Source organism: Stylophora pistillata, chromosome 5 (genome assembly GCF_964205215.1).
Source record: "Stylophora pistillata chromosome 5, jaStyPist1.2, whole genome shotgun sequence".
NCBI lineage: Eukaryota > Metazoa > Cnidaria > Anthozoa > Scleractinia > Pocilloporidae > Stylophora > Stylophora pistillata.
Window position 1 is genome coordinate 28,457,313 of NC_142523.1, and position 9,854 is coordinate 28,467,166.

At 39.3% G+C, this 9,854-nt stretch overlaps 1 pseudogene across 1 annotated transcript; it reads left to right on the plus strand.

Annotated features, from left to right (window-relative positions):
* Positions 1-612: 612 nt before the first annotated feature.
* On the plus strand, positions 613-9,257 carry LOC148731264 (uncharacterized; annotated as a pseudogene). The gene is made up of 4 exons (XR_016001293.1): positions 613-747; positions 955-1,052; positions 2,879-3,676; positions 5,806-9,257. The product of XR_016001293.1 is annotated as an uncharacterized LOC148731264 (transcript).
* Positions 9,258-9,854: the final 597 nt, after the last annotated feature.

Consider the following 9,854-nt stretch of genomic DNA (forward strand, 5'->3'; position numbering starts at 1 on the left):
GACCATGCTGACAACGAAGATGTCTGACTCGTGATGGGAGCGACAGAGCTGAATAACGTATACGCATGCGCCAGGTTTTGCCCCGGAGACACGGATTTTGAGTCGTTCGCATGGTTGATTTCCTATTCTGTTGCCTCGAGGCGTCGTTTTTCTTGCCGCTTTTTCTTTCACAGAACAACCCCCAAAAATTTGGTACACCCCCTAAAAATTTTCAAAAATTAATTTTCTCCTTTCAACCTTTGGTAATAGGAAAGTGCCTTCGACGAAAACAGAGTTCCTTGGTTTTAAAGGTCAGCCCTTATTATTTTCCGCCAATTTCGGTAGATTTTAGACCTAGGACACTTGAGCCCGCGTTGTTGACCGGATACCCGCTGACGTAGCATTTCATTATTCAGCTCTGTCGATGGGAGCTCGTCACTCGTGGACAAACAAAATAAACAAATGCGATCGTGCGATAATGTAGCTATACAATTTGTGTAAGACACACCAAAATGCAACAATAACGCCTTTTCTGCAGTTACGTCAACTTACGTCAAAGATAACCATGGTTATTGTAGATCTAACCTTACTATGGCACGCTATTCGTCAAATCACGCGACCAAAGCGTTTTGAAAACTATCAGAAACAAAATTTCACAAAAAACTGCCAGAAGAAGAGAAAGTGATCTTTGATTTATGTGTGAATTCGAAATAGTCTCTATACAAGCGTTCAGATTTTACGGAAACTGTAGATAGCATGGAGCCAAAGGTAAGTGTTTCGAAAATGAAAATGTGACCTTCCTGAATGCCCCTCCTTAAAAAGAATTGTCTGCATCATTTGGCGACGAAATCCGCTTGTATATGTGATTTCGTTTTAGGACACGACTGAACAAACCTTTATCTCAATTGATTTTCTTTCTACTTCAATGACTGACGTTAAATTGAATTCCTACTGAGCTAAATACGCACGTTTCAGGCGGCTTAGAACTGGGTGAAAACGTTATGAGTTCCAGGAACACGAAGCATTGGCAGGTGGGCATCAGAGTGAGAGCCTCGCCGAGTCAGCCTTTGAAGGTAAGCGATGAGGATTTTATGGTACATTGAGTTGACTTTCAGTTTAAGCGAATTACGTCTTGTATGAAACACGTTTTTGAGGAAATCTACGCCGCACAAACAAGCATTTCAGCTAAGCACGCAATCGTTAAAGTCAAACATGGCAGGCGTAATTTACACTAAGCATGAAACGGCAAAAAAATGTTTCTGAGGGTGAAGAAAATCACGCACTTAAGTCCAACGATCGATTGAATTTTACCGTGTTAAATTTGTCGAAAAAATTGGAACAAAACCGCGTCATGTTTTGTAACGAATCGAATCGAAGTGCTGATCAGATTAGATGCGGGTTTTGTGCGGCGTTACACACCTCGTGTAGGGCGCACAAAAAAGAATAGTCGAGTAGAACTTGTCAGTAATAAAAATTAAACCACTATGTTGTGTTTGGATGTTTATTTATGTCGTCGATAGGATTTTTTTTCGTGAAAAATGCGGCTTCGCTAGATCATTATGTCTCATGATATTAGGCGAGATTTCCATATAACCCCATTCATTTATTATGCATAGCGTGTTGCAAAGAAACCTTTATATTTAGTCTTTGTGAAATGGAATGCATAATTAATGTGTGGGGTTATATGGAACTCTTTCCTGTATTGCTATCTGGCGGGTAGGTGATAGCTAAACGAACTTTGCTATCCACCGACAGAGTTTTATCCAGTAGATAGCGTTATTCAACCTTCGAACAACCGGGACCAGAAATATTATCGAAAGTCAAATCAGCATAGGGATAACACACGGATATAAGAGAAAAACAGAAAATATGATTAAGTTGAATTTATTTGTAGAATTTTGCCACAGTCAGAAAACAAGGGAATGTGATCATATATATTGTTTTGGTGGAAATCCAAATTGGAAAAAAATCTTTTCTTTTTAAAGGATGCGATAAACCCTTATCTTGTCCTTACATAATTTCACTATTTCAATACATTGTAAAACATGCTGTTGATAGGAATTAGAAAGCTATCAGTTAAAGGACTCAGAACACTTTCCTAAACTCTCCTATTTAATATTCATGGAAAAGTGAACCGACTAGATGAGAGAAGATTTACTGTGAACTTTAAGAAAAGGCCAATTTGATTTTCACATCACGCCGGAGACGTATCTTCACGATCACAGTTATACATGTCACGGCTTTTTAATGCCTTGAGAAGTACTAACGAGCAATTTTGAAAGAGAAACCAGTGTTTTCGAGATAAAAATTAGCGATAAAAAAGCACGACGTTTCCACCTCCAATTGAATCGCACTGTTTGTTTAGTGTTCGTTTGCCTCCATTGCACAAAGTTTTAGAATATTAAGAAAGTGTCAGAATAAATTCACCTGTTGAAGTGTTTTTTATCAAAGAACTCAAACTGGCAACACTAAACAAACAATACGATTTAATTCGCAACAAATTTTTTGTTTAACCAGAGTAGTTCTTGTTATTATTATTCCATTTTTTTGTCTCAGACATTTTTCAACTTTTTCTGCATTTTAATGCTAGTTTAAAAAACTTTTACCCGCTTGAAAATGACCTCGGAGAGGTCGAAACGTCGTGCATTTTTTATCGCTAATTCATATTTTGAAATCGATCTCTAAGAATATACTTATTGAAATCAGTGCTCATAAAGTATTTTAAAATAGTTGAATGTAATACCCTTGCTTACCTTAAGATGTAATAGGTAATTTTGGAAGTGTAGATAGAAAGTGGAGATGTTAAAAATCGAACGGTAAACTAAATGAATACCACTCCTGAAGTATTTTTCTCTGGGTCGAACAGTTTTGAAATCCGATATCTTATTCATTCTGCCAGTGCTCGACTAAAGACTGACTTAAAAGCAGCAACCAAATTTATCCGTTAGAAAGTCATCGACCTCTGTTCAACGAACGATCCAGTATTTCTTAATGGCCACTGCTGTAGCACCTTCGTTTCTTTCGACAAAAGAGACAACCAATTACGCCCGGTTATGCAGGCTTCTGGTGGATGTGGGATCAGATGTTCTGAGACAAACATTTGAAAAGAAGCATCCCCCGGGAAACCTGGACACGGTCCTGTCAAGCCCTCCAGTTCATACTCCAGTTCATACCGTGTTGCTGTCACTGAAGAAGAAGAAAGTGTTAAATCCTCAACAATGGGGTAAACTTTATCCTGCTGTCAGGTCTTCAGTGTCATCGAAGAATTTCGACATAACTCTTTTAATGCTTCTGCTAAGGAACACTTGTGGTCTTGTTACTCCATCTACCGGCTGGAATACACCTCCTGCTGCAGCAGACATATCCCTTGAGGCAGATATCGTTCGCATCAAAAGCTACAGAAACACAGTTTATGGTCATGCCAGCGAGGCCTCAGATGATGACTCAACATTCAATCGATACTGGCAGGACATCCAAGGTCCATTGGTGAGACTGGGAGGAGCAGAGTACCAAAGTGCTATTGATGATCTGAAAAAGGAATGCATGGATCCCGATTTCGAAGAACACTACAAAGAGCTTCTAAGGCAGTGGATAAAGGATGAAGTTAGCATTAAGGAACGACTCGATGAAATGAGTAAGAGCCTGAACGAATTAAAGGAAGCAATTGTCAATCCCACAAAGAAAGCAGGACACAAAGGTATTGTGTATGAGGATAAAATTTGCGCAACGGCCTTGAAGGGAAATATTTCAGGGCTTCTCGTCAGGGGTAATAAGCAGCTTAGCAAATTTCATCTCAGTAATGTAAAATGCGTGCCTTTAAAAAAGCCCCAGCTTGGAGAAATTTCCTCCACTAAAAAACTAGTTCCTCTCTAAACCAAATAGGAAAAATACCAGATGTTGTCTCTTCCATGCTTTTTGCTTAATGAGTGAATTATAAGGTTTTTTCTCTTTTCTTTATTTTTCGTGCGGAGAGTGAAGAGAACTCATAGCTTAAATGGATTTCCAACAAGAGTCACTTGCAGTAAGTGTTACTAACCTGGTCGGGTTCGTCGAGAGAAAGAGATGGAAAAAGATTAAAATTCTCAATCAGAACCGGAAACGACAGGACGTATTCTCTTCCATAAGTTTACTTAGGCCTTACTCACTACTGTAAAAACGAAAAAAAAAATTGTTATTTTCTTTTAGTCGGAGTTTGGACCCCCCCATACCGAAATTTTCTGGATTTGCCCGCGAAATGGGTTGGTTAGTACGGGTAATCACATGATTTCGAATGCAATTTGGGATACATCAGAAAGAGGAGTTTTTCCAATGCCAACCAAATTGCAGGAGCCTGTAGGGCTCTTACAATTTGCAGTTTTCGAAAAATTTACAAGTACTGATTTATCCCGAACTGCAGGTAATACATAGCCAAAAAATATGACTGTTTTCCCCTTTAGTTGTTGTTTCTTCTTTTCTTTTTGGGTTCGGCGATTTCCCTTTACAGTGTTGTCAGAGCAGTCAGGCTTTTCCACCAAGAATTTGGTACGACCTTTTCAACTAACCGTCACCAATAGTTGGGCTTTCGAACTCTCTTTTGGTCCGTTGTCTACCACATCTTTCTTACGAGCTGTTTCGCAAAACTTCTCGAGAAGTTTTTTCAGGGCCTCCGATTCTTCCTTTTCAATGTCCAAGACTTCCAAAATTTTAGTCAGAGTTTTAGCAGGAAATGAATGAAAGGAATGAATGAAAAACTTTTTTTTTAAGTGTCTATGTTTTTAGCTATAAGTTAATGGGGGACACTAAAAAATTTAAAAGTCAAATACATTTACATATGTAGATGATATTTATTTACAGTAGATAATTAAAAAGATTATAAAGTTATTTAGTTAAGTTTTAAATTTCAACGAAAGTTGAAAGGTCGACTTTTCTTATGTTCTTCTTGAACGAATTTAGAGTTTCTATCGTTCTTAGGTGTCTTGGTAACTTCGACCAGATGAGAGGTCCCATATATTTAATATAATTCCTACCAAATCTTACAGTTTCGAATCTTGGCAGTTCAAAGTCACTGTTCCGTAAATTATATTGAGTGTTCTTTATATTAAATAAGTCAGAAACACTCTCAGGTACGAGACTGTGCTTAACTTTAAACATCAAAGTGGCAATGTCTTGTAGGCGCCGATTGTTCAACGTCGGTAGTTTGGCGCGACTTAGCAGTTCTTGATAGGACGGTGGTCTAGTTTTGTACACCGCCCTAAGTGCTCGCTCCTGAATCCGCTCCAGCTTTCTCCGATCCGATGCATTAGAAAAGTGCCATACTAAATGACAGTAGGTTAGATGGGGCAGAATTGAAGACCTTTAAAGTGATAGTTTATCATTACAGGGTATCAAATTGCGTACCTGCACTAGGACCCCTACTTTTTGACTGGCCTTAGAGCATAGATCACTGATATGACTAGTAAAACTCAATTTTTCATCGATTTGAACTCCTAAAAGCCGTATTTCCCCCATTCTCTTAATAGTATGACCATCAACAGAAAAATTTTGATTATCGTTGTTTTTGTCAACATTTCTCGGGTTGATCGTTGATAGCTGGAACTTTTCTGGGTTGGTTGAGAGATAGCTGTTCCTGTACCAGGATAGAGCTTTCTCTCCATGTATCTTGATACTTTGCGCGACAACTGAAGACTAATCTGCAGTTTTTGGAGAGTCTAATTTTAGCAAAAATCAGCTAGCGTTATAACCAATTGCGTTATAAGTCAGGCAGTTCAATGAATCTTCGTGGACCTTTGAAGAAAGTCCTACATGAACCGTTCATGAGATAACTGCAGGTGACGGTTTTCTTTTCAGGTGTAACGCAATACTCCAATGCGTTGAAAGAGTCAATAAAAGGCCAAACCGAGTACCTCGCTCTGGTCTCACCAACCTTGCCCAATGTCAGAACGGACCACATATTCACCAACATTCTCATGCAACATGGAAGAAAACCAGTCCGATATATTGATTTGGAAAGAAAAGAATGCCCCAAACCGCATGGCCAAAGAGAAAGAAAAAGGTCAGTCGAAGATCTTGATTCGAAAAGAGATAAACGCCTTCGCCAGTATGGTCAAATCAGTGGTAACCAAATAAAACACTCTCAAGAAATATTCCTCCCAACTGATGGTAAACATCCAGAATCTGTTCTTGTCACTGGAAAGGCTGGCATCGGTAAAACACTGTTTTGTCAAAAGCTGATCAGAGACTGGGCTGACAACAAGTTATTTCAATCCATAGCAAATACCGACCTACCTGATTTTAATTTCGCATACTTGCTCACGTTTCGTCAGCTTAATCTACTTGGAGACAACCCTGTTACCTTAAAGGATATCTTAAACCGATCTTCAGTGCTAGATCACCACTCAGATATCGACGACTCTTTATTTGAGTACATTGTTGATCATCCTGAAGAGGTTTTGGTTATCATCGATGGGTATGACGAGTGTTTACAACGAGATTCCATCGCTAGTGATTCACATGAAGAGTACCCAAACAATGCGACTAAGAAAATGCCAGTAGCAGCAGTGTGTGCCAAGCTTATTAAAGGAAAAATACTCAGAGGTTCGGTTGTAATGATCACGTCAAGACCTGATGAATCTGACAAAATGAAAGACAAACACATTCATTATGACAGATACGTTGAAATCACAGGATTTTCCGAGCCACAGGTAAAAAAATACATTGGAAAGTATTTCAAAAACAGCGAAGGAATGAAAAATGCTGTACTTGACCACATTACAAGGAATGTCAATCTTGTTAACTTTGCCCACATTCCTGTTCTATGTTTCCTGATGTGTTCTTATTTCGAATATACTCTGCAGCATTCAGATATCACAAATCCACTTCCGGTGAAAGCGAGTGACCTTTATGATGAAGTAGTCAAAATGTTCGTGCAAAAGCACGATAAAAACAAAAGACTCCCTCTTGAAGTGACTTTGGATAAATTATCAAAGCTGGCAGCTCAACTTCTTCGAGAGAGAAGGTATATTTTCATTAAAGAGGATTTGAAAACATTTGACTTACAGGAGGTTGAAAGTCTGTGTGGAAGTGGTCTTCTTCATTGCGGTCCCCCTTTCAGAAAGTCTTTTTTCTGCAACAACGAAATATTTTTCTTTTACCCCTCTGACTCTCCAAGAGTACTTAGCGGCAAGTTGGTTTGTAAAGGAGAGAAAAACTCCTCCCAAACATGTGTCTCCAGAAGTATATCAATATATGTCCGGTATTTTGTCAAGGCAAAAAGACGCCGTAGTGATGGAAAATTTACTAGAGGAAATTGCGCCTTTAAGAAGAGTTTCTACTCTTAGATATCTGCTTGTAATGTTTAAATGTCTCATGGAATACGAAGACGTGGAGTTTGCTAAAAGAATCGTAAAGAAACGTCACCGTGACATATTTGAACGAGAAGGAAGTATTTTATTTTCTTGTAGCGAACTGACGGATGTGGACTGCACCGCTTTGTCTTTTCTGTTTCATGTTTTTGGTGCACTCGATGCAGAGGGAGAATCTGAAGTGAATGAAGGAACCTCTAAATGGAGAGCAAAATGGAAGCTCACCAAACTTGATCTCAGTTATAATCAGATCACCGATGCCGGTGTTGTCAGTCTATGTCAAGCATTACAGACACCAACATGTAAACTCACCACACTTGATCTGATGTCAAATCAGATCACCGATGCCGGCGTTATCAGTCTATGTCAAGCATTACATACACCAACATGTAAACTCACCACACTTCATCTGAATGCAAATCAGATCACCAATGGCGGTGTTGTCAGTCTATGTCAAGCATTACAGACACCAACTTGTAAACTCATCACACTTGATCTGAGTGCAAATCAGATCACCGATGCCGGTGTTGTCAGTCTATGTCAAGCATTACAGACACCAACTTGTAAACTCACCACACTTGATCTGAGTCACCATCAGATCACCAATGCCGGTGTTGTCAGTCTGTGTCAAGCATTACAGACACCAACATTTGAACTCACCACACTTTTTCTGAGTGCAATTCAGATCACCGATGCCAGTGTTGTCAGTCTATGTCAAGCATTTCAGACACCAACAAGTAAACTCACCACACTTGATCTGAGTGCACATCAGATAACCGATGCCGCTGTTGTCAGTCTATGTCAAGCATTACAGACTCCAACATGTAAACTCACCACACTTGATCTGATTGGAAATCAAATCACCGATGCTGGTGTTGTCAGTCTATGTCACGCATTACAGACACCAACATGTAAACTCACCAGACTTGATCTGAATGGGAATCAGATCACCGATGTCGGTGTTGTCAGTCTATGTCAAGCATGACAGACAACAACATGTAAACTCACCATACTTAATCTGATGGGAAACCAGATCACCGATGCCGGTAAAGAGCATCTGAGAAAATTTTCCGGAAGGAAAATCGCTTGCTGAGCTTTCTTTGTGAAAAGATTTTGGACACGTTTTAAGAGTAGTTATGGCTTTGGACAAACTACGCGAAAGTTGAAAGACTATTGGAAAACGTCGACAATGCAAGGGGTTGTTTTAAGAAACCGCTTTACTTTTTTCGTCGTTCTTCGAATGAATTCCATTTATCACTAAATCTTTTTTCAGTTACTGAATCTTTAGCATAGTATGTTTTGATGAAAATGCTTCTGGATTCAGGCTTCAAAAGGGGTTTAATATTTTTTCATACTATGATGATGTGAGAATGAATTCAATTATTTTTCATAACTTTTGACTAGTTATTCCCTGTTGAGTCAGTAAATCCCTGTCTTCAGGGTACATTGATATCAAATTTTGAGCGTGGTAAAATATTTCACAATATTGCCAACATATAATAGTGATGTTAAGACTTGGTTAGGCAGGCCTTGCCAGAGACTGACGTTTTCCTATCTAGCGGCTTCGTGTTTATCCCTATCTTACTATTAGTACTATTATTTCAGTAACTATTTTACAATGATTGTGCTTTAGTTGTTTTAGATATTATTTCATTAGAAAATATTGAGTATGCGTTTTCTGTAAGTATTTGCATGCTTGTTGCAATTTTAAAGTCTGCATTGCGCATGTCTCAGTCGTTAAACCGCGAATAAGCGTTATGTGAGTTCGCGAACATTGGCTACCGTAGCCGTTCGAGGACAACCAAATGGGAGCAGACGGAGCGGAGAAAAAACTTAAATATCTTATTCGTCTCTTCGTTTTTCCCTGCCATTTACAAGGGTAATTAAACTGAGTGGAGTGCAATTAAATCATACGCGTGATTTCAAAATCAAACGAGTACTATGGACTAGTTTGATATGGAAATAGTGAAAGCATCTAACGCCTTCTCATTCATCTTCCAGTCGCCCTTGCGTCTCAAAAACATCAGTTTCTTCAACCTTTCTGAGTCCACAACATGTCCTCTGTGATGAAAAAGATCGTTTTCGATAAAAATGCAGATCCCACTAAAAGCGCTGTCGATTTGTCTTTGAACTCAATTATCGACGTCAAATATGACGGTTCTTTCAATGCGTGACACGTTACATGACAAGTTGATGGAGCAGCCTAGTCTGTACTCTTATGGGCAACGGAGAATTTTCTGACTTCCGCTCAGGTTTTCGAAACTTCAGTCACCACCACCGATAACAATCCTTTTAAGGACCAACTCACCCCGATTCTTTCAATGCGTGACACGTTGCGTGACAAGTTGACGGAGTAGCGTTGACTGTAGTCTTATCGACAACGGCAAATTTTCTGGCTTCCGCTCAGGTTGTCGAAACGTCAGTCACCACCACCGACAACAGTCCGTTTTAACTCACCCGGACGATTGCACTACGCTCCACAAGGGCAAATTGGCGAATCAGATTGCGACATTGCTTGCCAATTATAGTAAATTC